This window comes from Sus scrofa, chromosome 11, assembly GCF_054392235.1.
Source record: "Sus scrofa isolate SSC_HxYL_T2T_F1_AM1 chromosome 11, Sscrofa_HxYL_maternal_Yorkshire_Landrace_v2.0, whole genome shotgun sequence".
Lineage (NCBI taxonomy): Eukaryota > Metazoa > Chordata > Mammalia > Artiodactyla > Suidae > Sus > Sus scrofa.
The window spans coordinates 65857035-65881035 of NC_139393.1; the positions used below are offsets into that span (position 1 = coordinate 65857035).

The 24001-nt window shown below is 34.5% G+C and overlaps 1 long non-coding RNA gene across 2 annotated transcripts in view; it reads left to right on the top strand.

Annotated features, from left to right (window-relative positions):
• LOC102164643 (uncharacterized) overlaps nucleotides 1-24001 on the top strand; it is a 1014431-nt gene that overhangs the window by 645408 nt on the left and 345022 nt on the right. The window contains exon 5 of one of the 2 annotated variants that reach the window (XR_014820091.1): nucleotides 19677-19843. The exons of the other annotated variant lie outside the window; for it this stretch is intronic. This is a non-coding gene — a long non-coding RNA (uncharacterized LOC102164643). The remainder of the gene's footprint in view (nucleotides 1-19676; nucleotides 19844-24001) is intronic. 2 annotated transcript variants of the gene reach the window in all.

A 24001-nucleotide genomic window follows, 5' to 3' on the forward strand; every position in this document is an offset into this window, starting at 1 on the left:
AAAAAATCAAGTTTCAGGTTAAATTGCCTAAATAAGACCTAAGTGTAAATCTTCTTTGCCACTTTTGATGTGTGGTGATAGAAGGCTGTGTTTTTCCTCAGAAAGCTTAAATGAGTTTAAATGTATTCCTCTTAAGATCTTAGCTTATTTATGGCAAGTCCTTGACCTTTTCCAATATTGCAAGCTTTTATGTAGCCCACAAACATTTCCAAATCTATGTATCATTTACAGAATTCCTTCAAGGTTATTTTAATGACAAGAGAGATGTCAGCTTTTGAGGAAAAAAAAAAAAAACTTCTCATTCTTTATCAAATTTTAGTATATTTTACATTTATTTCTACAGGTGAAAGCCTAAATATCTGCAGGTTTTCTTTCACATATGAGCCAGTTCTCTAGGAAAAGAAGGGATAACAAAAGAATATTTATTTTTCTAATTATGCTATAAATTGCTTTATTTTTATTGGGGAGGGATCTTTTGGAATGAAGGTGAGAAGAAGAAATATATTACTTTATTGAACACTTCCATCTCTCTTTAGGATTTTTTATTTCCTAAGTTCCCTTCCTTCCTTCTTTTTCTTTCTTATTTTTTTTTCTATGTTCTCTGGTATACACTTTTTCAAATTTTATGCTGTAAAACATGATAATGCAGGAACACACACATAGTATTCAAAAACTGAGTACACCAGGCTTGAAATGTAAGTCTTATAGCCCTTCTGACTCAGATTCTCCCTCCTCATAGACATGTAATATTATTCATTTTCTCTGTTTCTCTTGCTGCTGTTTGTTTTTGAGAATTAAGTATCCATTTTTGTTCATATTTATAATTTGTACCTTCACAGTATTTAGGACATCTCTTTTGTCACAGAGATATTGCACCAGACAGTTGTTAAAAAAAAAAACAAAAATAGCAAAACAGACCTTATTTCACAATAGCCATCTGAAAAAAAAGTTTGGACTGGATAATTAAAATAGAATTTGAAGTATCTCCCTTGCCAGGCTTCCTGTATATTCTAGAGAATCTCATTGGGGTAAGTATAAACTCATCACTAGCAATTTTAGGGGATCCACTTCCCTCTTCAAAACTAAGTCAATGTTATGAGAAAACATTCTATTTTTAAATTTGATTAAAATGTAATTTACTAATTGTTTATAGTTTAATTTTCTTTGCTCTTAATACTTGTTTAAAATATTCCCAGATACTTTCTCTTCACTTTTAGGTACTCAATAAAAAATTGTATTTGGGCTATACAAGTGTTACTTGACATTTTGCCAAAGCTTGTAATTGTCTTCCATGTTTTTGCCTATCTTTAAATTTTTGCTTTTCTTGCTGTTAAGAAGGAAAGAGTCTGTTCTCTAAGTCCATGGATTTGTTTCTTTTCTGCAGATAGGTTCATTTGTGCCATATATTAGATTCCAGATATGTGATGTCATATGGTGTATTTTTTTCTCTTTCTGACTTCACTTCGTATGAGTTTCTAGTTCCATCCCATGTTGCTGCAAATAGCATTATTTTGTCCTTTTTTATGGCTGAGTAGTATTCCATTGTGTATATATACCACATTTTCTTAATCCACTCATCTTTTGATGGACATTTAGGTTTTTCCATGTCTTGCCTATTGCAAATAGTGCCACAATGAACATATGGGTGCATGTACCACTGTTATTCAACATAGTATTAGAAGTCCTAGCCACAGCAATCAGACAAACAAAAGAAATAAAAGGTACCCAAATTGAAAGAGAAGAGGTAAAATTGTCACTGTATGTGGATGACATGATACTATATATAGAAAACCTAAGGACTCAACACAAAAACTACTCAAACTGATTATCAAAATCAGCAAAGTGGCAGGATACAAGATCAACATTCAGAAATTGGTTGCATTTCTCTATACTAACAATGCAATATTAGAAAATGAATATAAAAATACATTTTAAAATCACACCCCCCAAAATTAAATATCTAGGAATAAACCTGACCAAGGATGTAAAAACATTTGCATGCTGAGAACTATAAAACATTAATCAAGGAAATTAAAGAGGATTCAAAGAAATGGCAAGATATTCCATGCTCCTCAGTTGGAAGAATTAATATCATAAAAATGGCCATACCACCCCAAGCGATCTAGAGATTCACTGCAATCCCTATCAAATTACCCATGACATTTTTCACAGCACTAGAACAAATAATCCAAAAAATTATATGGAACCATAAAAGACCCAGAACTGCTGAAGCAATCCTGAGGAACAAAAACCAAGCAGGAGGCATAACTCTCCCAGACATCAGGCAATATTACAAAGCCACAGTATTCAAGACAGTGTGGTACTAGTACCAAAACAGACATACAGACCAATGGAACAGAATAGAGAACCCATAAATAAACTCTGACACCTATGCTCAATTAATCTTTGACCAAGGTGGCAAGAATGTAACATGGGAAAAAGTCTTCTCAGCAGATGGTGCTGGGAAAACTGGACAGCCGCATATGGTAGTTCTATGAGGTACCTCCATACTGTTTTCCATAGTGGTTGTACCAATTTATATCCCCAGCAACAGTGAAGGAGGGTACATTTTTCTCCACATCCTCTCCAGCATTTGTTATTTGTGAACTTACTAATGTTGGTCATTCTGACTGGTGTGAGGTGGTACCTCATTATAGTTTTGATTTGCATTTCTCTAAGAATTAGTGATGTTGAACATTTTTTTCATGTGCCTGTTGGCCATCTGTACATCTTCTTTGGAGAAATGTCTCTTCAGGTCTTCTGCCCATTTTTCCATTAAGTTGTTGGCTTTTTTGCTGTTGAGTTGTATATGTCATTTGTATATTTTGGAGATTAAGCCCTTGTTGGTTGCATCCATCATTTGAAATTATTTTCTCCCATTCCATAGGTTGTCTTTTTTTATGGTTTTCTTTCTAATCAACCTTTTAAGTCTAATTAGATCACAGTGGTTTATTTTTTATTTCTGTTGCTTTGGGAGACTGATCTAAGAAAACATTTGTATGGTTGATATCAGAGTGCTTTGCCTATGTTCTCTTTTAGGAGTTTTATGTTTTATTTTATGTTTAATTCTTTTTTCTTTTTTGTCTTTTGCCCTTTTTAGGGCTTCACCCACAGCATACGGAGGTTCCCAGGTCAGGGGTCTAATCAGAGCTGTTGCTGCCAGCCTTTGCCAGAGCCATAGTAATGCTACATCTGAGCCACGTCTGCAACCGACACCACAGCTCATGGCAACTTATGTTTAATTCTTTAAGCCATTTTGATTTTATTTTTGTGCATGATGTGAGGGTGTGTTCTAGTTTCATTGATTTATGTGAGACTTTCCAGTTTTCCAAGCACCACTTGCTGAAGAGACTGCCTTTTTCCCAATTTATATTCTTCCCTCCTTTGTCAAAGATTAATTGACCATAGGTGTCTTGGTTTATTTTTGGGTGCTCTATTCTGTTTCCCTTGTCTGTATGTCTGCTTTAGCACTGGTATCACACTGTCTTTTTTTTTTTTTTTTTTTTTGTCTTTTTGCCTTTTTCTTGGGCTGCTTCTGTGGCATTAGAGGTTCCCAGGCCAGGGGTCTAATCAGAGCTGTAGCCACCGGCCTATGCCACAGCCACAGCAATGCAGGATCTGAGCTATGTCTGAGACCTACACCACAGCTCACAGCAGTGCCAGATCCTTAACCCACTGAGCAAGGCCAGGGATTGAACCCGCAACCTCATGGTTCCTAGTCGGATTCGTTAACCACTGAGCCCCGATGAGAACTCCAGTATCACACTGTCCTGATTACTGTGGCTTTGTAATATTGTCTGAAATCTGGGAGAGTTTTGCCTCCTGCTTGTTTTTTGTTTTCTTGTTTTTGTTATTTTTCCTCAGGATTGCTTTGGCAATGCTGGGTCTTGTGGTTGTCAAGGAGGAGGGAGTGGAATGGACTAGGGGTTTGGGGTTAGTAGATGCAAGCTGTTGCATTTGGAGTGGATAAGCAGTGAGATCCTGCTGTATAGCACAAGGAACTATATCTAGTAATTTATAATGGAATGTGATGGAGGATGATTTGAGAAAAATTATATATGATATAATTATATATAATTTTAATTATATATATGGGTCACTTAGCTGTACAGAAGAAATTGAAGGAAGATTGTAAATCAACTATAATAGAAAAAAATCTTAAAAATAAAATTAAAAAGAATGAAAGAAAGGTAAGGGATATGTGATAGAGGAGAGCTGCCCTATGGAGTTGTTTTTAAACATTTTGCCACATTATTAGAAAAGAATTGGGATCTATGAGAATTTAAAAAGTAGAGAACTGACTCTGTATTTGCTTTTGTGTATTTTCTAGTTTATGAATCTTAGTCTATGGACATATGAATTTCCATATGCAGGTCAGTGAAGGTCAGAATAAAAGAAAAGTGAGTGAGACTAAGGATAACTACTTTATAACAGTTTATATTAAAATTATTAAAAGTTAAGCATTAACAACATTATATAACAACTATGTCAAAATGTCAGGTACAGCTGTGAACAAAAAAGCAATTTGTGGCTGAAACGTATTTCATATATTTTTTCAAACAACTTTGCACTGACAGTATTTACACCCTGAGAGAAATTCAGGGTGAAAAACAGATTTAGGTATTCTGTGCTTTGGATAAATGGGCCCCTAGATAGTTAGATAAGCATCTCAAGAAGAATTTCAATGACCCCAGATTCCTGTATCATCACATATATAGAAAAGCACTAAAATCATTAACTTGGGGTATTTGTTCCTCGTGATTAGCAGTAATCTTTTACCAAGATTATGCTTGACACATGAATTTCCTAACCAAAAATTCATATCTATACTGGCTTCTTCCCTACCCCTGTGAAGCTAACTCTGAACTATTAAGTGACTGTCTCCCAGGCTATAGTCCTCAGAAAGACTCTGAATAAAATTTAAACTCACAACTCTCATATTGTGTGTTTTTAAGTCTACATGACTTGAGTACATCTAAATTAATTATTAATTACTTTTAAAAGTTTAAATACCTTTTGTTTTCTTAATGCTATATATTACACCTCATCTGAGGTATTCTATATGACCACTTCTGATTCTTGTTAGTATTTTCTGCAAATTTAATAATTACTATTCATTTTAAACAGTGTTCAAAAAGATGAAAGTGGACATAAAATGAACATTTTATTTGTGCTTTAATGATACCTAATTTATATATATCAGCAAAGTAATCTTGATAAAAAATAGCCAATATTTTCCTGATAACATAGAGAATATTTTTCTATGTTGTCTTTTCAGCTATTGCAGGAGTTGAGATTATAAGTGGTTATGAACTCCTGATGAGTCATTAATTGTTGTCCTAAATTCTATATTTTGAAAAGAATTGCAAAAAAGGCAGATTATATGTTTTTTATCCTATATACTCTCTAATCATACATTTATTGAAAGTAAGACTTTTATCATTGATTGGGAAAATCAATTATCTTCTACTGCTGAGACCAGCTCAGCAGATTAGGGCTGAAGAACAGGTGCTGAGAAACTTAAGGAAAAAAGTTAACATAAACAAGACACAAAGACATTTTATCTTAATTAAAGCTGTGAACGGGGCCAGGTGGGAGGAACTCAAGGTCTCAGGGACCAAGATCCCCACCTCAAGAAACCACACTGATTTTTATTGTGCTCTTTGGGATTAGTCAAGTGAAGAGGGAGCTATAGATGCAGAATATAGGTGTTTTTTTTTGTTTGTTTGTTTGTTTGGTTTTTTTTTTTTAATTATTTTAAAAGTCACATAGCCGGTAGCTGATTAAGCTTTATTCTGACCTTTAGGCATTTAACAGTCGTTAGCATTCAGGAAGCTTGGCATCAGCTATCTATGCATAGCATTCTAGAGAATCACCATTGTGCTTCTGGCAGACTGCATGCCTGTCTGCAGCAACCCTGCATGCCCGTGCCTAGGTTTGCACCTTGGTTCTCCTTGCTAATGCTTATCCTGCTAAGGACCCACCATAAACCCCTTGGGGCCATGAGGCTTATCTTCCTCTTATTCTTTAGAGGACTTAGCATGCTGGGCAAATGGCATGCCTATCTGCACAGGTGCCTAGACCAATGCATTATGTCCTCATGCAGCTGACCACATGAATAACTTATGCCTTTAGGTCTTTGTTCTTAAGCTTAAGTCATTTACCAGCACTGTGACTTTTTTTCAAGCAGGAATATGGGATAAAGTAAGGCAGGACAGGATGGAGTTTTCAGCATAGAAAATAGAAGCAAAGAGGCTAAGAAAATATTGTAGAAACATGTCTCATGACATTTTACCATATACTTATATTACCCTTAATAGTAACATAATTTCAGCTAAATTCACTATATATTCATTGTCTTCCTGATAGCTTTCAACACTAAAAACTTCACTAAGAAACCCAGAATTATAAATTGCCCCCAAATAGGGATGTTAATAAAGTACAAAATTTTTAATTGTTTCCCTGAAAACTCTATAGCTCCTATTGAGTTACTTTAGTTATGCTTCTGAAATTTAGAAGCAATGGAGAGGAGGATATCATGCATAATAATGGAGCTCATATGTCAATATCTCACCCTTCACAGTCTATTAAGGTCTATATTTTTTCATAATTATATATTAAGAGGATTCCAAAAGAGTTAAATAATTAAATTATTTTATATTAGGTCTTAAATATCATTTAAAAAAATAAACATAATAAGGCAAAGTGCATATGTATATACATGTGTGTATACATATGTATATATGTATATATCTGTATATATATATGTTTAAGAGATAGAAACATCATACACAAACTAAATTCTGACCCTTCACAGTATAGAATAGGAAAAATAAGGGCTGTGAAATAAAATTAGTACATTTGTTGGTGGGCATAACTCGTTTTGTATAGAAATTCAGAAATAATCAGTAAAATTGAAGTTGTATATATTTTGTGACCTAGAAATTCCACCTTGGCCCTAAGCTAGAGAAAATTATTCCATGTATGCTGTAGAGGCATGTATAAAAATGTTCACTTTAGCGTCACTTTGTAATAGTAACTACCATGGTGTGAATGACTGAAAAATAATGACTTTCTCAGGTAAAACCAAAACTGTGAGAATTGCTAAAATACCTACTCTGTAAAAAATATTAAGGGATATCTACAGAAATACCCTATCAGAATTTGGACATATAAAACACTGGAAATGAAAAGATGATGGCACAATGAAATTCATTATTTTTCTCACTTACTAAAAATAGTAAAAAATGGCAGTACTGTATTGTGTGTTTATGCAGTATTTAAAAGAGAACATTATAAGAATAGCACAAAGAATAGGAAGAAGGAATTGGGAATATATAGTTGTAATATCCTTACACTACATGTGAAGTAGTATAATGTTACTTGAAGATAAACTCTGAATAATTAAAAATGTATCTTGTAAATCATAGGGTATCATTAAAATAATTGACAACAAGATGTATGCATGCAAGTTAATAGAGGAAATAAGATAGAATCCTCTCAAAAGTGGTTAGTTAACACAATGGAAAGCAGAAGAGGAGAAAAAAGAGAGAGAGAGAATCTGAGACAAATGCATGAGTTGCAAAGATAGTAGATTTTAATTAAAATACTGTACTCACATTCAATGTGGCCTAAGGATACTGGTTATAAGATGGATATTGTCATACTTGATAAAAAAGGACAATTATAGGCCAAGTAAAAGTGTAGCTTCTGAATTACAAGATAAAAATTCTTCCAGTTTCAATGGATATGATCATTTAAATAAAAAAACGATAAGACTTTTTTCAAGTATTAATTTGTATTCTATAAAATTAACTTTTTTGGAATTAACATATGTTTTCATTCAATATTACTTTTCCTTGGTTGTGAAAAATTAATATACAAAATAAGATATGATTTTGTGGGACAGTTAACCTTATCTGTGTTTTTAAACTGTAAACTTCAAATTAAGAAATACATGTATTTTACATGTAGGCATATACGTATTAGTATGTATATATTTGTATATATATGTGGACAGGAAGCATCACAGGATTCCAAAAGTACAGAAAAATAAAAAAACAGTGAAATGTGCTATTTGGGGAAAGTCATGTGAATTCAAAAAGCAATTCATAGCTTAAATGTATTTCATACAAGTTTGTATTTTACAAAATTCAGGCATTCTACCAAAACTAAAACAACTGTTGTTAAATGCATTGTGGAAAAGTGCGTAATTCCATGGACAAAAATGTATGGAGTTCCCTGGTGGCCTAGTGGTTAAGGATTCAACATCGCTGCTGTGTCTTAGGTTTGACCCCAGGCCCGGGAACTTCATGCCACAGGCACAGCTGAAAAAAAAAAAAAAGTGTAAAAAGTAGAATTTCTCCAGTAAAAAACATCAAGCACACATGGATTTCTGTTTTTAGATGCCCGGATAAAAGCCTCTGTAAGCATCTCCTCAAAATACTCAAAGTTCGACATGAGCAGTTGGCATATGTGTGCACACAGAGATGATCATGTTTGAGTGTTTTATTCATCATGAGTTCACATTATAACATAATACTCTCTAAATTGTGTTACTGGTATTTCCTTTAGAAACATCCATACAGGAATATTCTCTTACATGACTGGGCTTTACTGGTTAGCTGACAAGAGCATTGTCGGGAGCTTCCTTGGAAACAACCCATATTGTTTTAAGTTCCATTGAGTCAAAAATTATATATTAACTATTTTCACAAAAAAATGCTTTTTTTATATTCTAAACTTAGTATTTTAACAATACTTGTTGGAAAATCTGTTGAAAATTAGATAAACTGTCCTTCTGCCCAAATCCCACTGTTTAGTTCATCTCATTTATATTATTTCACTGTAGGAGAAAAGTTGGATTTACTAGCCGGCTAGCAAGTAAAAATAATATTAAAACTAAAAATAGTTCTCTGCTGAAAACTCATTAAATATTTATAAACTCTCCAAAGAAGAAAAGAGCTGAAGAGCCATATCTAAAAAGTAAATAATTGTAGCAAGGTACACAATAAATTGGACATTTTCTATTAGTGAATATTATACAGTATTGTTTTGTAAATTTCCAAAAAAAGTTTTTCCATTCTCATTTACTTCATTAAGGATATAATGTTGAAAATTTATAATCCTGAATCCTGACTAATATATTCTCTCTTATCTAAATTTATGCTACTTACAATTGTGTTATCAGTCATCTGGGAAAGGATGGTAGACTGATCCATGGCAGATGAAGGAATGAATGGTGTCTTTACGGAGATCAACCTTAGCACAAAAGTGGTGGCATTCTGGCATGTAAACAAAGATGTAGAAAGGCAGAGGAACACAAGCAGTCCTGAGGAAATGGTTGAATGTTTTAGAAACTCCTGATTATTAAGACCATGCATTTGTGGATGATAGTCAAGAAATTATTTTTGCCTTTATTCAGTGTCTTCGTGGTAACAATTGCTATAATCTCTTGCTTGAAATATTGCAGTGATACCAAAATGTTTTTATATTCCTTTCTTGCTCCTTAAATTTTATTTTCATGCAACTCTCCAATTAAAAGGTCAGAAACAAATGCATCTCTCCCTTTTTTTCTTCCCTGTTCAACACATCTCACACACACACACACACACACACACACACACACACACACACTCACATACGGGTGTTTGCATCACAGGCAAAATAAATAAGAACCCCACCATGATTTTTCATTATCCTGTCTCTGAATGAACTTTTGGCATCATCTCCTCAATTTTTCTTCTCCTCATCTTGGCCCAGATTTCCTGGTCTCCCTACTATTCCCAACAACACTTCTGCCCTGCCACCTTTCTTGCTCTCCCCTCTGCCAGGAATGTGTTTGGCTCTATGCCAGTGAGCTTTTATTTCTTTCAAGTCAGTGCTGAAATACTACTCTCCAGAGTGGTATTTCCGGTCCTTCTTGTCTAGAATAACATCACCCCTATAACTCTCTAATCACTTACACTCTTTTAGTTTTCTTCACAGCTCTCTATTATCTGATTTCATGGCAGGCATCTCTGCATTTATCTTATACCTTGTCAAATAGGATGGATGTAGACTCTGTGAGTGCAGAAAGTTGATCTACTTTGTTCACTGCACTATCTTCCACAATTAGAAACATGCCCAATAATTGCTTCATAAAATTTAGTTGACTACATGGATGAGTGATTTAAGAATTCCTGACAGTAAAAGCACTACGAGCCAAGTTTATTGCCATTTTCATCATTATGGTAGGCAGTGATGACCCTAAATGGCCATTCCAGAGTATGATAACCTTCCCTGGATTGTGAGTGTGACCTATAAATTCCTTTACATGGAATATGGCAATAGAATATGTCAAAGGGGATGTGATAAAGCTGTGGTTGTGAAGGGCTGTGTGTGTGTGTGTGTGTGTGTGTGTGTGTGTGTGTGTGTGTGTGTTGGCTTGGAAAAATCTGTCTATCCAAATGTAAGGTATAACCTGGTGTAGTAATATGCCCAGGTATACCCTGGACCTTCTGGTAGAGAGTGAGCCAAAACTCTCACCCATTTTTCATGATGTTATTTGAAATTAAGGAAATATGGTTCAGAAGGCTCTAATCTTAGTTTGATAGCAAGGAAAGATGCCAACACTCCAAGAGGGATCTCAGCATCAGGGAGCTCTGGCCTTCTAATGTGTGCTTAATAAAATATCCTTTGTGTTTGTGAGAAATACTTAATTCCCACAAAACATGCTGCTGAAATTGGTAAGCCCATCTGGGACTCAGACAGCTGGCATAACATGTATATGTGTATGCCTGTGTGTGTGTGTAATAATGAATAAGCAAATGCATACAAATTACCAAAAATAAAAGTGAAAACATGATCTTGAGGATCAGGATGACAAACTGTTGTGGCTTTGGCTGGATCATGACCTGACATAGTCTTCAGCTGTGACCCATTGTGACAGCAAAATTATCGATAGTGCTAATGATTGCTCTGATTTCCTAGATTGTCTTGTCTATTGTAGAGAAAAAGGAACTTGCTCTTTCAGAGGAACATGTTCTTTAAAGGGGAACTTCAAGGTTTCTTAGAAATGTGGGGATGCCAGGAAGAAATACTTGATAATAGCAGGTGAATATTTAGATATTGGAAAAATTTGCAAAGTTAAATCACAAAAAGTATATGTGAAGGAAATATGGTGGAATATCAAATGCTCTATATATAGGTTTGATAAAAATAAAGGGGTCATTTTGAAATTTTACTGCTTTTTTATTGCTGCAGAGTAAGTTATAATAATCTTAGCAGCTTAAAAAAATATTCTTTTATTAGTTCATAGTCTATAGACCTGAAGTCAGGAATGGTATGTTTGGGTTTTCTGCTCAGGCTAAACCAAGGCCAGAACTAGTCAATATTCATCTGCAGCTTAGGATCCGCTTTCAAGCATATTTCTGTTATTCATAAAATTCATTTCCTTAGGACTCAGGGCTGAATTCCTGTTTTCCTTCTTCCTGTCAGCTGAGAACTGCTCTCAGCATCTCCAGACCACTCTTAGGTCCCTATTTTGTGGCTTCCTCCGTCTCAGCAAGATGGAACCTTCATCATGTTAAATCTCCCTCATTATTTGAATGTCTCACATTCTCGGCTGCACCAGCTAAAGAAAACTCTGCTTTGAAAAAGCAGATACAGTTAATTAGGTCCATCCAGGTAGTCTCCATACTGTAAAGTCAACTGAATAGTATCTTGAATTAGATCATAAATTTTCTGTTGCTATATAAGGTTACATAATCATAAGAGTAACACTCAGGGACAAAGATAAGGGGAACCGCCTTAGAATCCTGCCTATCACAGAAAGCAAACTACCTAAAAAGGGAAGGATGATGTTTTTATCTTGTTCATCTGTTATCAGTGATTTTGGAATGTTGGTCAACTTTGCTTAAGAAGAACAGTGGGGAGTTCCCGTCATGGCGCAGTGGTTAACGAATCCGACTAGGAACCATGAGGTTGCGGGTTCGATCCCTGCCCTTGCTCAGTGGGTTAACGATCCGGCGTTGCCGTGAGCTGTGGTGTAGGTTGCAGACGCGGCTCGGATCCTGCGTTGCTGTGGCTCTGGCGTAGGCCGGCAGCTACAGCTCCGATTGGACCCCTAGCCTGGGAACCTCCATATGCCGCGGGAGCGGCCCAAAGAAATAGCAAAAAAGGACAAAAAAAAAAAAAAAAAAAAAAAAAAGAAGAACAGTGGTATGTATTGAATATGTGACAATTAGGACTTCAAATAAAATGAAAATGAAAGATTAAAATAATGAAAAATAATTATTTTAACTTGTCATCTATCCATTAATCTTAGTATATCTTACCTAGAATTCAAGTAATGAAAATTTGTACTTGGTAGTTATGTTAATCTAGTGATCTGTATGGCATACAGGAGCAATTACAGAACATTTGTCACCTTGCGCCCAGATATAAATGGAAAATGACCACCCATAGAAAGCTCTTCAACTTGCAATGAAATTCCTACTTAGCTGTATTAAGTATTTGTTTTTATGGAGGAAAGCATTTATAATTTAAGAAAAGGGAAATTGGGAAATGAGTCTATTTGTGTAATTCAAAGTAAAATGTATTATTAATTTTATTACATAAGCAGATTAATTTGCTTGGAGGACAAATTTCCTCTCTTTGGAATTACATTATTTTTTATTTACCCTTAGAGGAAAAACATTAAAAACAATTATCCTTATAAATATATATTAAAACTGAAGCAGAACAGATTAAGTATAGAAGTTAAGTAAACTTCATGTTTACTTAGTAGAGGAAAACTATATAACATTAAAAAGGAAATGTTCTTCCTGACAAAGTCAGTCATGAATATGTTGATACTGAGTTTTAAATAGATTTTAACACTATTTTTAAATAAAATTACTGAGAAATACCTTCTTCATTAAAATGCCCTTGTATTAATATTCCATTTGCTTTTTTAGGGATTTAGAGATTTGCCATATATTTTTTGAATATGTTTGTTTGTTTGTTTTCCATGCTGCTCATGGTCTCTTTTAAAAATGACTGTTTACTTGCCTACACATTATAGAGAATAACAGCAACGAAGTTTCAAATGAAATATTCTAAATACAATGAATAATGAGTAAATGCAGTATAAAAATGTAACTGTATAAAAATTTTTAGTTTTTATCCAGGCACTTGAAATTAATTTTTTTTTTTTTGCCTAACCAGTGAGGTTATAGATGATAATAAAAGTATGATACTCATTCAAACCCATTCATATCTATCTATCTAAATTTGTAAGTAAATAAGATTCACTTATAATATTTAACAATTTACTTAAGTAGCCCATTTATTTAAAGCACATGTTAATTTCTTTCTTTCTTTCTTTCTTTTTTATTTTTATTTTTTGGTCTTTTTGCCATTTCTAGGGCCGCTCCTGGGACATATGGAGGTTCCCAGGCTAGGGGTCTAATTGCAGCTGTAGCTGCCAACTTGCACTAGAGCCACAGCAACACGGGATCCGAGTTGCGTCTACAGCCTACAACACAGCTCATGGCAATGCCGGATCCTTAACCCACTGAGCAAGGCCAGGGATCGAACCCACAACTTCATGGTTCCTAGTCGGATTCGTTAACCACTGAGCCATGACGGGAACTCCAATTTCTTTATTAAATTAAAAACCTTCATATTGTAAGCATCTTAGAGAACATCCATACGTTTGTGCAAACTATAATAGCAGGACCATCTCATGCCTTATTTGCCTAGTAAGTTTCATATTTTCTTTGGATTGAAAGTAATACCTTTGCTTTTTTTTTTTTTTTTTACACCGCACCTGCAGCATATGGACGTTCCCAGACTAGAGGTTGAATCAGATCTGCATCTACCAACCTAGCCACAGCCACAGCAATGAAGGATCTGAGCCTCGTCTGGAGCAATGTTGGATCTTTAACCCTCTGAACCAGGCCAGAGAGCGAACCTGAACCTGCATCCTCACAGACATTATGTTGAGTTATTAATCTGCTGAGCCACAATAGGAATTCCTCCAATTTAAATTAAAATATATTGCTTCTGACAGGGTTGTCAAGAGAAATCGGGACTTATGTTTTTATTATTTGGAAAACCTAGTTTTCTTACTGTATAAAAATCTGCAGCATTGCACTTTGTGAAGCCCAACCACCTCTTCCTCTTTAGTAAACACTCCTTTCATTTTCAATATCTATTTTATAAAACTATGCTAATATTTTGTATTTAGTTGTATGGCCTCTCTTCCAAAGTTAAAAATCTGTACTTGAAGATAAAATGAAGGATTACTGGACTGACATTAGGAAAATTGTGGAGTAGGCAGATCCAGCTCCAATTCATTTCACCACAGGTAGAATGGACAAAAAAAAAAAAGAAGAAGAAGAAGAAGAAACTATTCAGAAACAACATTGTCAGAACTCTGGAAAACAGTAAAATATTTTAAGTAACCAAGAAAATGTCAGGTCAAGGAAAAGGAACTTGGAAATAGGATAAGTTTTCACCAATTTTTTTTTTTTTTTTTTGGCCACATCCATGGCATATAGAAGTTCCCAGGCCAAGGATGAACCCACACCATAGCAGCGACCCAAGCTGCTGCATGATACTAGCTCCTTAATCCACTGCACCACACAAGAGGATTCTGGGTTTTTTTTTGCTTTTTTTTTTTTTTCCTTGTTAGGGCTTCACCTTTGGCATATGGAAGTTCCCACAGCCACAGCAAGGTGGGATCTGAACTGCGTCTGTGACCTATGATACAGCATGCAGCAATGCCAGATCCTTAACACACTGAGTGAGGGCAGGGATCAAACCCATGTCCTCATGGATACTAGTCGGGTTCTTAACCCACTGAGCCACAACAGGAACTCCCCTGATTTTTGCCCTTTTTAATTGACCTTGACTTCTTTCTTTATTGTAATGGCATCTTAAATAAGTAGTAGCCTCTATACCCAGTGTGAACCCTGGTCACCGTTTTGGAAAGTCCAAGACACGCTTATTTGCAAATTAATATTTAAGTCTTTTCTAATCAATCTGGGTCTCCCTGACATTTATATATAAACGTAAACTGAAGAATTTCATTATCACAGACTTGTCTAAAATAAATGCAAAATAATGTTATCAGGTTGAAATAGAAGGGCACTAATCAGGAAATCAGTCATGTGAAGCTATAAATATATATTGTAAGGTAACTCCATGGTCAAATAAAAAACCTATTTTACTATATTTTTGGTTTATAACTCTTAAGTTTTATTTCCTACATGATTTAGACAGGTGCACACATGCAGAAAAGATGTATTGTGAAAATAATAGCATAAAAGTGAGCAGATTTGTATAAAATTTGAACTTTTGTATGCTATTGAAGTCAAGATCATGTCAATTCAAATTAAATTCTTACATATTTATAATGTTAAATGTAATCCACATGATAAACACAAAGAAAATATCTAAAAAATACATGCAAAATTAATAAATTAAAATAACAATATAAAAAATCTGCTAAACTAAATACAAATTAAGTCATGAATGGAGCATGTGAGTGACAGCAAAGACATAGCATACCAAACTCAAATAGCAAAATAGCAGAAGTCCTTCCTCAAAAGTATTATTTTATATGTAAATGGATTCAAATTTCTAATCAAAAGGCAGATGTTGTAGAAGCATTAAGAAAATAAAGCTGAACCAATGATATATTTTCTATAAAAGAGTCACTTTAGATCCAAACAAATAGATGGAAAGTAAAAAATAGGGAAAAAGGTATTTCATTACTGATAGTAACCAAAAGAGGGCTAAGTTGGTATACTAATATCAAACAAAATAAACTTTAAGTAAGAAACTATTATAGGAGTCCAAGAATATTAGATATTGGTAAAAGGATCAAATCATCAGAAAGATATAAAAATTGTAAACGTATGTATACCTAGCAACACAGTCCCCAAATATATAAGCATTGCTATATATATGAAGCAAATATGGATAGAATTGAAGAGAGACAAAGTCCTAGAGGAATAGTTGGAGATGTCAACATTCCACATTCAGTAAAGGCTAGAATATCTAGACAAGAGATTTCTTATTATTTTTATAGCTTTTTAGTCTTAAAAATATTGTAAAAATGCAGGCTTAAGTGGTGATTTAAATCTAAAGTTTCTACAGTTCCTAAGTTTCTGTTGCTCTATACTTACTTGCTTTACCTTTCACAATTCTTTCTTTAATTCTTTTCAGGCTGTCTGTTGCCATTACTTGAAAAACTTGTTAGCAATTGTGACTCAAAGTCTGCATAGCAACATGAAAGAAATGGAAAAAATAAGGCTGAATAAATAATATAAGCTTGTTGTTTTGTTTTTAATCATTGCCTAAATTATTTCAAGAAAACTTAAATTCTGGCTTCTGCTTTGTAATTTTTGATATTTCATGATGTTCATCTTCGTTTATACCTTCAGTGATCCTTTGTATTTATTATTTATAGACTTTTGTTTCAAATATTTTGCACATTTGTGATATCTGTATTGAAGCAGAGATATTTAGAATTTATATTCATTTGCAATATTTGTTTAGTAAGGGGGTTATTTATTCTGTAGTAAATATTTAATGATTATGTGTTAGATTTCAGTAAATGCTACTTACTGGAGATACAGGGGGAGTAAATCACAGGTCTTTCCCTCCAGATTCTGAAAGTACACTAAAGAAGCCAGAGAAAAAAATCATGCAATCACAGTTATTTTATAAGTACTTTAATACGGAGCCCATTCTTAAAAGATGATTGACAGTGATGGGAAAGTGAGGTATTTGATTATTTTGTTTAATATTTTAGATGCAAACATACTCAGTAGTGATAGGGTGGGGAGGTTTGAAGATGGTAGAAAGAGAGAAGATCCAGCAAGTTTTGGGAGAAGTGCTAACGTTTCTGTAGTTTTAAGTTATTAGTATGTTATAGCAAAAAGAAAGAAATTACATTTGAAAATTTTCTGCTGGGTAAAAAGTAGTCTGTCATATGTTCTTTTTCTAATCTTCTGTTTTCATTATTTTCTAATCAATGTGTAGTTGAACTTTTAACTTTCACTGTGATCTATTTGAAGATTAGGTATATTCTTTTTTTCTTGTGACCAAGTGAGCCCCAGGATTTCAGTGCACATATTATGGGCATATACAAACCCAAAATGTTAAAAAATGAATTTAGGGTGGAACATGTATTTAAGAATAGTATGAGGAGATTGATTCCTTTGGAGATGTGCTGAGGCAGAGATATTTATGAGATATAAAATTGACAAAAATTTTGTAAAAAAATTCTACCCAAAAACACTACTATGTTACGCTTCTATCTAAACTTTGTGTGACTAAGTAAATAAATGATATGAGACCTTTCTCAGAGTAAACATTACTCTATTATCTATTGTTTTGTATTTTTCAGGCAACACATTTTTATTTCCAAACAGCTTTTTTTTCCCACCTAAGTACACCTGTGTGCTGACTCATTTCACTTTTGGTTGTGGATGGCAGGGGAATGCAAACTAATTTAAATAACATCCCAAGCAAATTGTATTAGAATGATAATTCTACTGTACAATGCAATTTACATAATAAATTCTAAAATCAAATATAAATGATTTATGACTTACCTGCTGTTTGTGAATATTTGTGTGACTTTCCTATTAACACAAATAAAGCCAGTCTTATTTAGGATTTTTATAAGTAAACTTGAATGAGCAATGTGCATTGAATTGGTGATGCATGCAGATGATAACAAGTTCCCCTGGACAGTGAAATGCCAAGTCCAAGGGGGGCAGACTGCTAAAAAGTGCTCAGAAATTTTGTGTGCTCAAGAGAATAGAATTTTACAAGATAAATTATTTTAGGTTGAATGTCATTCCATAGGTTTCCTAGTCTAGGCCCATTTAAAACAGAGGTTTCTTTTTTTTTCTTTTTTCTTTTTTTTGTCTTTTTGCCTTTTCTAGGGCCGGACCCACGGCATATAGAGGTTCCCAGGCTAGGGGTCGAATCGGAGCTGTAGCAACACGGTGTCCAAGCTGCGTCTGCAACCTACACCACAGCACATGGCAATGCCAGATCCTTAACCCACTGAACAAGGCCAGGGATCGAACCTGCAACCTCATGGTTCCTAGTCGGATTCATTAGCCACTGAGCCATGACAGGAACTCCAACAGAGGTTTCTTAATATCCAGAAAAGATGAAACAAAATCCTGATTTAGTATATTTGTATTCTCTCTGCCGATGAACTTTAGAGCTACTTGTTATGCTCAGTTTTCTATGCCAATTTCTTTTCCTAATTCTAAGCAGTTCTATATCATCTATAAGATTTTTTATTACTATACTAAAAGAAAATCTGAGATATTATAGTTCTATTTTTTGTATCCAATTCCTTTATTTCCTGTCAGTAGCTTTTAAATATTGATTTGTATTACTTAGTCTTTGTGAATATCGGGTTTTCTGTATGCAATCTTTCAAAACAATACACAGAACAAATATTTCTGGTTAGAGAACATTAAACATTATAATCAAAAGCAATAAAGCTACTTGAACACAAGAAGGTGTGGATACAAATACATATGTAATTCAAAGATCTAATGACAACACTAAGAATTTATCAAGCTTGCTGTGCAAATATTAAAGGAATGCAAATGTGAGGAATTGTAACTTCCCTGTTTAAAAACTGCTAATGTAATCTCCAGAACAGAAAAGCAGTATTTATTGAAAGACACAGGCAAGGCATAATATTATGATGCTTTCAATCTTCTGGTATCTCAAATTACAAAAGGAAAAGTAAAACAAATATTCCTTTTACCTTTAAAATATTTTCTATATAAATTTTAGTAGCTATACAAAATACCATCTCAGACTATGATAATCATATATATGATAATTTTTAACATACATTGTACCCACATTTAACCATAATGAATTACTTAGGAATATATTTTATATAACTCTAAAAGTTCTATATCACATATAAAGGCAATTTGAAGGATACTTGATCAGAGTGTACTAGAACTTATTAGGGAAAGCATGTTAATATTTTTGCAAATTAAATTTTTACTAAATCCCCATATTTGTAGTGCAACATTTTCTTCCTTAAGTGATTTATTTCATTCATTTTAGAATACCAATAGCATGAAAGTATTGTTTAAATATATAAATTATAAGCTCCATTTATTAAAAGTACTTGGTTTAGAAAGTAATCTTGATAACTTTGGTTTTTCACATTATTTCCTATAGGATGACAGCTAAACTAGACTAAAATATATATATAGAAGGATATGAAATTACAATTCATCACATTTTTCATTTCTTTAATATTTTTACCTAATAAAGTATTTCTGTCCTGTGAAAAGTGGAAACAAGAACTGCAACAACCTAGCTAATTTTTCCCCATCTCAAAGACCTCAGTGGTAAAATAGTGTAATTTCTGTAGGCCAGGGATCAAAGTTAGAAAAGGTTACCAAATAACGTTTGTTTTAATAACTTCTTAATTGTAATGTGCATGGGTGTTTGATTCCGATTAAACATGGTTGAAGTCTTTACACTTTCATAATGAACTGTGTATTCTAGGCAGTTTGCCTAAACTCACAAAACTTCTTCTTACTCATCAAACGGGAATGAACCATTACTCCCACTGTGTGGCTGCTAGTGGTATCCCTTGCCTTTCTGCCTCATTCTTATCTGTCTCTATGTCTTTGGCATTGCAGTTCTCTGAACGGTGTGAAACCAAAGTGGGTCCTTCATGCAGTACCCCAAAAGGCTAGGACAGCTGTGTGGTCCTCCTGCCCTCTCTTTCCTGAGAGAGGACCTCTTTGGAGCAGAGAAGTTCCTTGCTGGTGCTGTGCAGTTTTGACCCAGGGATGGGATGATACAGGTAACGACGAAGCTGTTCATCCTTCCTTTTTTCATGTGGTTGTTCTCAGGTGTGTTTTTCTTCCCCCACTGTATCGTTGAGGTTCCTCAAGTGGACTCCTGTGCTCTCCCAGAGCTGTTTTGATTGTGCATAGGTGTCTAATGGTTCATCTTTGTTGGGGGACACAGCTAGAGGTCTCCGAACTTGGCCAGGGCGGTGGTTATGTTCTCTACATCACACTTTTAATTTTTACAAACTGTAGGTGTGAAATGGTAACTTCTGGGAAAATGTGTAATGAATATATTTCCAGAAGCATTGTATACTTATGGAATAGTACAGAAGTCAACAGCAGGAGTTCCCTTCGTGGCACAGCCATTAACAAACCAGACTGGGATCCACAAGTATGCGGGTTCGATCCCTGGCCTGGCTCAGTGGGTTGGGGATCCAGCATTGCCGTGCACTGTGGTGTAGGTCGCAGAGGCGGCTTGGAACCCTCATTGCTACACTTGTGGCATAGGCCAACTGTTGCAGCTCTGATTCAACCCCTAGTCTGGGAACGTCCATGTGCTGCAGGTGTGGCCCTAAAAAAAGACAAAAAAAAAAAAAAAAGGTCAACAGCAGACATCTAAGTTGAATCTAACAAAGGAAACCAGCAACAATGTCAATAAAGGGAATAATAACTAACTTTCAAAAGTTCTTTTATATTGCTTCTCTTTAATACATACTAGCCAGGAAAAAACATTCATAATAACTTCTAACACAATAGATTAATATTGCTTGTATATTTTAACTTTATATAAGTGGAATGACATATTCTGTATCTTTCAGTGTCTAACTTCTTTCATTCAATATAATGCTTCTGATGAATGCAAATCAATTAACAACTCTAATTTTTTTTTCTTCTCATTTATTTTTCTCTTTCTCTCCAGAGACCATAGGCAGTGTGGATTTTTAAATTTTTCTTATATAAATTAGGTTACATTCTGGCTAGTCAATAAATCCCCACCTCTCACTTTTTTTTACTTTTTATCAATATTTAAGAGGAATCTGATTTTTTTCTCCTATTGTTTTTTTTTTAATTTCCCCTTGAATTATTTAGGTAAAACAACTGATTATTTATACAATGCATAATGCTCCATTACATAAAATGTCTATTGCCATGATTCCTTTTTTCCAAAATATGTCTCTTGTTTCTTCTGAAGGTTTTATCTAGAAACATCTCTTGATCACCTTAAAAGGCTTTAACCTGATCCATTTCATCTTATTCTAAGTGGTTTAACCATGCCATTTTCCAGTGAGTTTAAATTTCTGTGCCACATTTTATAAAATTAAAGTGTTGTGGGTCATTTTGCTTCTTGTCCATTTGGAAGTCTCTGAGATGACTGTTAATTTTCTTGATTCCTTTGTTTATTTACTTATTCTGTAATATCTATAGTGAAATTTTGACAAAGGTAAAGACTCTTGCACCACTGAGTAGGAACCTAAACAACCTTTAGATTCATCAATTGCTGACAGATTTAATGGCCTCTTAGATCATAATTGTACACTGCCTTGAAACAAGCATCATCCTATTTCTTATATACTTTATCATTATTATTGTTCCTCCTCTAGTTCTACTGTGATGGACATTCTTTCTAACCACACACATTGGTCCCTATGGTCTTTATATTACATTTGACCTCAGACAGTGCAGGGCATGGCACACATGGCAACTGAAAGTCATTATGACCTCACACTTAGAGATAATAATTCCACAAGGTCTTCATATGAGAACTAAATTCCCACAGTAGTCCAGAACCAATGAAACATCTGGAACCGAAGGCTCAATGTCAATAAACAACTCTAAGAACCAAACCCAGTCAGTTCAGAATTGCAGAATTGCATACTGAGGAAATAAAATTGGGCAGATGCTAACAAGCTGTCACAATTGGTGGGAAGTCAAAATTGTTATCTGAAATGGGGGCAATCTTGTCAGACTGAGTCCTTAACTTATGGGGTCTGCACAGATTCCAGATAGTTAGTGTCAGAACTGAATTAACTTGTAGGATGCCCATTTGGTGTCTGGAGAGTTGAGTAATGGTTTATGTGGGAAAAAAATCCCATGTACCTGGTGATAGAAGCTTGGTGTGGCAAAAACACACAGGTAGTAGAACCTGTGCTAGGCAGTAGTGGATTATTTCCTAAAATCATATCCTTCTATAACTAAAGAGATGAAAAATATACATAATAAACTTGGATTTGGACAAAAATTTCTCCAGACTATTAGAAGCTAATTTCTTTTAACTGAATAGTACAAAATAGTGCAAGAAAGAGATATGCTCAAAAAGACAAAAAAAAAAATTGTCTGCACTTTGAAGGGCCAGAACTTGAAAGGTTAGAGAAATGACATTGTTTTATTCTGCCAGTGTACTACTCTAAATAAAATATGGCCTCAGAGTACAAATCTCACAACTCTATGATTGTGAAACCTTTGGTCAAGGCCTTTTAAAAAATTAAGGTAGTGCCTTCTAGACATGTTCAGCTCTTTCAAAAGAACTTCTAGGAAGCTCTAGTTCATAGCACACAGAGGCCTCACCTCAAAATAGTAGAAAATAACACCAGAGAGGGAAGCAGAGTGCAAAAGTAATTATGAGGATGGCTTCCATTGTATGAGTTGGATTATAATCAGTGATAGTAAAAGAGTTTTACAGATGATAATAATGAAAAATGTTTTCACAGTCTGAGCTAAAAAGAACTGAGTCTACTTAAATTATTATAAAGCAGATCCTGGAGCTTCCAAATTTTTACTGGGAAACATGCTGAGAAAATTTTGCAATATTTTCCAATGGCTTTTATAGAAGTGCCCAAGGAGTTTAGTGGAAAACAAATGATGTCCAAGGAGGTAATGTCAAGATAAATGGAGGAAAAAGGACTGAGGGGCCACTGCTATGAAATAGAATCAATGTCTATTGAAAGGATACATCCCACTTCCAGAGCAGGCACTCAGGCAACACTAACCTGGCAGGATTTAAAATTTGCTATGGACAAGTTCTATATCTCATTATTCATTTCTAATTAGAATGAAAATGGCCATTGTGGTTATTCTGCATGTCTCTTGCCTTTGTATCCTTTGGGTTCATTGACAGGAGATGTCACTTTGGTTCATAGTTCCCCTGAGTAAGAGGAGACTCATTTGAACTTGATGTTGATCAAATTAAATGGAGTGTTGTTGGTTTGCTAGGGATGAGTAGTTTTGGGGTTTTTTGTTTGTTTGTTTCTTTGTTTTGTTTTTTGCATGTAAAAGGAATGAGGATAATTGTGGCCAGAGGTCAGATTATGGTAGATTGTTTTCATTGGTGGGACCCAGTTTTCATTTCTCCCTGTATCCACATCCTTTCATATGTTATGTTGCAGGTCATCTCACTAGAGTGGTGGAATCTAATTCCTCCCCTGTTAGATTCTGAGTTTGGCTAATTGATCTCAGCACATGTGACATGTGCAAAAACTTGATTGGCTAATTGATCTCAGCACATGTGACATGTGCTGAGATCATTTTTAAGTGCAAAAACTTTCACTTAAGTTTTTCAACCTCAGCTCCCACCATGAAGATATGATTAGACTAACCTGCCTGGAAGATGAAAGATATGTGGCCCAATTGTCCCTACAGGTCTAGATGAAAGTTAGCTTATCAATATAAATATGTGACTAAGCCCAAATAAGAAATGGAGAACCATTCAGCTGAATCCCAAGTAATGAAGTGATCTATAGATTTAGGAGCTAAATAAATACTTTTTAAGTCTCTGAGTCCTGGATTTATTGTACATCATCTTGCAAAACACAGGTAACTGATAGATAAGGCTATCTCAGGAAATGACATTTTGAGCAGAGATCTGAATGATTTTAAGGGGAGTATTCTGGTAAAGGAAAACAGTGTCATGATAAAAGAATATGATCCTTCTGAAGAGGAGAAAGTCTAAATATCTGGAGCAGAGTGATTAAAGACAACCAATAAAACCATAGATTGGTAAGTTAGGAGCCACATTATTTGGGGTTTTGCAAACAGATAAAGTGTTTCTATTTTCTTCTAAGTGTCATGGGACGTTCTTGGAACATTTTAAGCAGAATTTAATATGGCTTAAATATTTAAAATGTGTTCTTTGATTTTCTATGAAGAATAGATTTCAAAGGAGCAAGGATAGA